Source organism: Parambassis ranga, chromosome 2, assembly GCF_900634625.1.
Source record: "Parambassis ranga chromosome 2, fParRan2.1, whole genome shotgun sequence".
In the NCBI taxonomy this organism is placed as follows: Eukaryota; Metazoa; Chordata; class Actinopteri; family Ambassidae; genus Parambassis; species Parambassis ranga.
In genome coordinates this window covers 15014724-15021971 of record NC_041023.1, presented here as the reverse complement: position 1 = coordinate 15021971, position 7248 = coordinate 15014724, and positions in this window count along the sequence as shown.

The window sequence follows — 7248 nt, the reverse complement described above, 5'->3', positions numbered from 1 at the left end:
GTCAATAGTCTAAAGTGGCTTCCTCTCTTCTCTCTACATTCTTCATTTTCTTCTGTTAAACAGATATCACAGCAGTACATGTGTCAGCTGTCTGGAGTATGACTATTACCTTGTCTTGTCTTATACCAGTTCTCACTTTCCACCCTTCATTTACCTCTCTCTGTCTGCACACTTTTCACACTCGTTTCACCTCCATCTACCTCCTGCCATTACAGCCATTTCCCTGGTAGTACTGACCTGGCCTTGAGAAATGTGGTCCCACAGAAGATTCTTTTTGGGCATGAAATTAGCTCAATTTTGCATCATTTTGAAATATGGTTCCAATCTGACTGTGTTTCTAAGCTAACTCTATGCAGGCAACAAGGAGCTGTAATATGTGGATGGTATTGAATATTCAATATTGTTCCTTGAAATCAATAGTTTTTTTCTGTGTTGCATGGATTTCTCAGGGCAAATCCAGAAGATAGCACCGTATTGATTATTCTACATGCTAATGTTAGGTTCTAAATTAACTGCATTGTTGGCCAGTTTGGTGCAATAATATTTAATATTCATGACAACATGACTCTGTAGCTATGAGTAGGTTAGCTGCCATGGAAATGAAACAAAAACAACAATTTTAGTTATCCAACCAAAAACCATTAAATAACCCATTGTGTTCAGCATGAGTTGAAAGCGTAAAATTGCCAATGTTTATGGCTTTCAGGACTCACTCTTGCAGCATTGTACTGGAAGAATAATCATTTTAGAGTCTATGATTAGTTGCGTTTTCCTGTTGGCTACTGTCGGAGAAAATCAGATTTGAAAAAATAAGTTATGATTTTCAGCTTGACCACACAGTGGCAGTGCTCTGTTAAAACGTAGATACTACTATAGCTTACTGAGCTCACAGGAGCACAATGGCGGCTGTGATTAATGTGCTGACACATCTGGTGTCACTCTATATGAATGTTCTTAATTTAGAAAATATCAAAATAAAAGACATATTTTCTAATTTTAATCTTTAACAAATGACAAAAATCTTGTGGATTTAAGTGTATAGGTATATGAGTGGATCAGTGATTGGTTCCATGCAAAAACTTTCATAAAGTTTAATTGCAGCATTTCTCCTTATCAGTATATATATATATATATATATATATATATATATATATATATATATATATATATATATATATATATATATATATATATATATATATATATATATATATATATATATATATATATATATATATACATTTCTTTTTTCATATTTATTTAAATGTTTACTTGATTAAGCATTGTTACTTTGGATAAAAACTACAGGCAGCAGTGCAAAGAAGATTGATGTACACTATGAAGGTTCCCTCTTCTTCCTTACAGCAAACATGCACTTACACACACACACACATACAGGGGGACACCTGTGTGTTGCCTACTGCCTGAGGCTCTTTGATTCCTGGTGTGCTTTAATCTGTGCTGTGCTCTTGCCTGGCTTTGAAGTGAAAATCCCTGTCACCTTCGCCACTCACTCACCCTCATTCACTCCCTCCCACCCTGCGCGCACACACACACAAACAAACAAACAGACCACAAATGGCCACCTGTTAGCTTTGTCATAGTAAATGCAGACTCCCAGCTCGTCTCAGAGCCAAACTCTCATTCATATGTTCTGTTCTGTTCCAGACCGCCGGCAGCGAGATGTGCCTAAATTTACCCCGGCAGTTATTTTAGGGTCTTTGCAACATACATCACCTCCTGTCTGCTGTAATACATTTATATCTACAAGAATAGAAACCGGTTTCCAACTTTGTTCTCCTACAAAAGTGGTTTGATGGCTGGAAGAAAGTACAGACAGTAGTTCAGGGAAAAGAGCAGCAGAGGATGAATAGGTCGGCAGAAAAGGAAGGAAGGGGGTGTTGTCAGTGTTACTTTATTGGACTCCCTTAAATGAACAGTTAAATATAAGTGTGTGCTCTGCCTGCATATACACTTAGAGCAAAGAAAGGAATTAACTTTACAGTGAACTAAGCCTCCTCACCACCCTGTGTTCTCTGGAAACCTGTGTGAGGTTGCGAACCTCATGCTGAGGCAAGTTGGCTGAGGACCAGTGTGTTGCACCACACATACAGCCATACTGTGTGTTGTAGGAATGTGCCATATATATGCAGATCTGCATTAAATTCAAGGTTGCTTAAATGTAAATAGGGGTGTGTTTTAGATATTTGTACTTATTGAATGTACAGGACTATGCAGTCCAATTATTGTACAAAGAAGTTACAGTTATATGCAATTTATGAAGATACTTCTTAACTAATCTGTATAGTTTTTACTTATTTTATTTGTTTTCAAATATACAAAAACTATCTAGTCTTCTTAGTGTACCTTCCTGTATTACTTCCCATTCCTCCATCCTTCCATGTCTCCGAGACATGGGTGTGTCCTGGGGATCGGCAACCAACCCTGTCACCATGGAAACTGGGTCAGCTTCACGGTCGTCATGGCAGTGATCTGTGTTCTCCCACGACAGGTGTGTGTGTGTTTGTTTATATGAGTGTAAATTCTGTGACATGTGTGTGCAGGTCGGGGGCATTCTGGAAATAGACAGGCAAGGGAGATGAAAGGCAAGTGTGTGAACAGGTGTGTGTGTGTGTGTGTGTGTGTGTGTGTGTGGATCATGTTTATCTGTAAATTTGTCTGGAGAATACACGGCCTTATTATGAACTGGAATACTGATATCACATTTTTGAATGGTAATGACAATATGAAGTGTTGAGGAGGTTCACTGTTTATTTTAGACATTTAGCTTTCGCCTCAGATTTTATAACAATATCATGTAATTAACAGGTTAATATATAAATCCATGTAGACTCAATGAAATACCTCAACCCACAATTATGAGCTAATTAGCATCATAAGTGACTTCCACCTCCACCTAATTCCAGTTAATCCAAATCTGAGCAAAGAACCCCACCAATGCATGACTTTTAGCCTAATATTGTTTATTGCTGCTGTTTTGGAGCATCGCCCTCAAGTGGTCATTCGAGGAACAGCAATTTCTGTTACCTCTTCATTGGCTCCATTTTTAGCCTTGGATGTTGTATTTTTTTTGTATTTGAATGTGTATTTTAATGAAAACAGCCACAGTTATAGCTGTAAACAGTGCTTGATAGGTGAAGCATCCACTGAGAAGATGGCGTGTGCGTGAAACCTCACACACACACACACATACTACCTCACTTTGTTCCTCCTACCTCCCCCCTCTCCTCTCTTTCTCATTACCACAGCTAATTAAGGTTCTGTCAGGCAACCTCTCCGTCTTTTTATCTTACCACCCCCCCTAACCCCCCCATCCCCACCCAACCTTTTCCTTGTCTTCTCTATCCGCGTGAATCAGTGGAGTGGAATCATTGTCCGATATGAGGTGTTCGTCATGGTCGCTCCTCTCACCTCCCCTACCCATTTTTTTTTTTCGCCACTATTCATCTCTCCTTTGTCGGCTTCCTTTTTTCTATCCCCTCATGATTAAGCGGTTGAGTGCCCAAGGTGGTACATCTATTGGTCTGCTTAAAGACAGGGTCATTACCAGCAGTGAGTTCCATCGAGAGAGGTAAGAGTCTGAGGGAAAAAAAAATGGAAAAACAAAAGTTCATACCTGTAGAAGAAAGTGGACTGGAACAAGGTTTTTGTTTCTATCTATTCAATAGATTATATTATTCTATTCAAGCTCAGAGAGGTGTAAACACATAGGCAGTAAGTCCATAGACACCTACTCACATTATCCTTACAACCAGCCAGATTCAGGATGCATATAGAATTACATTAATATTTGGATAGACTGTGACTTACATTGGGAGATAAATTGGGATGATAACTCACAGAGAACGGCCTCCATAATGTGTTTCACACGTTCACTTCAAAAATGCTTCCACAGTAGAATGATTTGTCTCATCAGCAGGCTGGTTATCTTACTGTCAGCTAATTAAAAAAATACTCCTCCTACCTATATCTGGATGGATGGACTCGGTTTGAACAAACACCTTTTTATACACACACACACACAACTCATACTTTAGGTTTGCATTATACATGATCCTTGTTTTTCTTCTTCCTTCTTCATCCTGTCTGATGCCATGGAACTTATTTTGCCCGAGGCAGGCTGACTCTTAGTTTTATCTACACCGTCAAACAAAATGGCAGATGTTGACCTGCAATGGAGAGGTCATTTCAAGACATTTTCCCTAATCTTATTACATCACCTCAAGTGGGAGACAGAGGAGGAGGAAGAAACAGAAAGGCGAGACGGGGAGAGAAAAGGACGGTCATTAAAAGGGGAGAGATAACAGGAATCCGATTTGTCTCCTTTCAGACACGGTGGCAGGTTTGAATCTTAAGAAGTTATAGGTAAAGTTGACTGAGTTAAATCCACAAAACCTGAGCACACACCACGTTCAGGCTGTGTGGAATCATCAGTGCTGCTAATTAGCTGCCAGGACAGATTCCTGTCTCCTAGAAACTCGTAACCTCCCTCACTCACAACCTTGTTGTCACCCTTGGGAGCTGGCGAAAAGGTGCATAAAAAAGGGGGTATAGCGAGGAGTGAGACAAGGCGAGGACAAGGTGTTTTTAATCATTGCTTTCTAAAATTAGTGCTTTCTTAATGAAAAATTCTAGACCTGAATTATTTGCACTCACCAGCAGCATTGTTAAGGCAGCTGCGGTGATAATGGTTGTTAAATAGCATGGAATGGCTTTGAGGTGAGAAAGAATGATTTTATCATGTATAAGATCACACAGAGAAAACACAGAGGTGTTATCTGATTCCCAATCAGACCTCGTCACACTGCCTCTCTTCACTGTCTGCGGTGGTGTTCCATGGTCCATGTAGACTCAACAAACCCTTCACAAACTGAAGTTACTTGTGATTGCTTAAGAAGCGTTATTGCCATTATGTCCAACATATAAATTGTATTTCCTTTCTCTTTCTTTTGTGACATCCACCATGTTTTGGCCTTCATTTCAATGATAAAAGACAGGAAATCTTGGAGAGACAGCAGGAAATTACTTCAACTTTTACAATTTTTTAAGATAATGTGAAATTTATGCACTAGGTAAAATGCACAGCGCTCTCAGATGCTGAGTGAATGAGGGGGCAAAATGGGGAAGGGAAATTGTCAGGGGAGAATGGAAAAAGAGGAAAGAGGAGAAGCGTTGGAATAGCCGCATGGCGGAAGGAGACGGGTGGAGGGACTGTCCTTTGAGTCCTTTGAATGTGGAAAGGTCAATTAGACAGTTTACAGGCCGGCCGTCGCAGAGGATTACACAGCACATGCACACCACCTCAGACACACACAGAGGTATGAACAGAGGTTTGAATTTCATTGTCAGGCTGCCAACTTGCCCATCAATTATAGTATGAATAAAATTATATCAGTTCTCACTGAGGGAATACACCTGTATCACAGCTACATGTAGTCATTTAGGCTTCTTCCAAGCAGTAAGAATTTCAAATGGAACAATTCATCACTTTTCCCCAAAAAGGAGATGAGTGCTTTCTGCAGAGTCAATAGAAAAGGCTAAGTAGCAAATAGAGGACTTAAACAATCACTGAACAGTGCGAGAGAGAGAGAGAGAGAGAGAGAGAGAGAGAGCAGATCAGTGGTGGGATGGTGACAGAGGACAGGAGAGATGAAAGAGAGAAGAGAGGGATGAGAGGATGAGGACGGGCTCGATGGGTTGTCTCCCATGGCAACCCTCTGTTGCTGATGGACACACACACACACACACACTCTCTCTCTTTCATGAATATTCATAGAGTAAAAGGGAGAGGAGGTTCATACTATATTCATGCATTTTCAATAAAGCATATTTCAATTAGAGGTCGAAGGATTCATTTCATATCAATTAATGCAGTTTCAATAATACATATTTGAATTACAGGGAGGAGACAGGGATGGGAGGCAGGAAGACAAATGGACAGAGAAGGAAAGTAATTTGAGACAATATTCAGTAAAGGGTAGTTACAACATGTACGTATTAGCGTTTTACCAGCAGTGGGTTAAGTTAGCTTAGCTTAGACTGTATTCTAAGTATACTGTCAGAAAGAACACAGACTCATTCTTAAAATATTCCCCATATATTTCCCTTTTACCTTACTTTCATTCATTGCAGCTGAAACTGGTTGTTTTACATGGTTATCTGAGTGACTGATGTTTACCTTGGACTGAAGGACGCCACAGAATATAATGAATACGTGTCACAGTGGTTGCTGCGGAGTGATGGACATTAACCTTGGTCTGAGGGTTGTGTCATTTGCAATGATAGGCCCCGGTCGACCTTGGCTAATCACACTGTGATATATTTTTTCCTTCTTTCTACCAGAACTCAATATTCCAATGCATTTTCCTCAGTTGAGTGTTGAGTCAATATTTAAATGGATGTTGATTATTAGAGTTGTGGTTAATTTATACAAGTTTATTTTGAATCCAATCTGCTTTTTAGCATTCATTTCAGGTAAAAGTATTTAAAATAATAACAGCAGAAACAATGCAGATACTCTACTAAAAAGATCAGTGTGTAAAACCAATTGGGCATAATGGAAATCAATAGCAGCACTAAAGCTGAAGCTATTATATAACCAGAAGAACAGTATTGGAGGTTCTGCTGTTATGTGCAAAATGTCCAAAGCCTGCAATTTCTGCCTTAAAATGACTGAAGTAGAGGGAATGGATGTGGAACCTTTTTCTATCTCACATAGGAAATATGGAAATGTTAAAAATGGATTCTATATGTATAACATCAGCTTCACTTACAGTGAAACTAATGACATTTATGGTGCCTGCGAGACCTCAATGCCTAACATTACAAAAATGTGTTATTGAGTTGAGACCAGATCCAGGGGACTCAGTTAAAACTACAATGGAAATGTTTTGGAGGAATCCTAAAAAGTGATGGACCCGGCGGAGACACATTTGTCATTTAATGCAGTGTGACTTACTGAAGTCTGTTACTCATCAGTGATGTTGGGAAAGAGATGTCAAACACTGTCCTTTTTTTGTCACATAAATATTATTTTACTATTGGTAAAGCACAGTGAAAAATCAGGATGTTTCTGGAGACGGCCCCATTTTTAGACCCCAGAAAACAGAGAATGTCTGGACATCCTGCTTGTTTGACCACAGGAAGAGCATGAAGGTAAGTTTAACAGACTGTCAGACTATTCTTTATTTTTTTTGTTTATGTTTTTTAATACTATTATTATTGTAT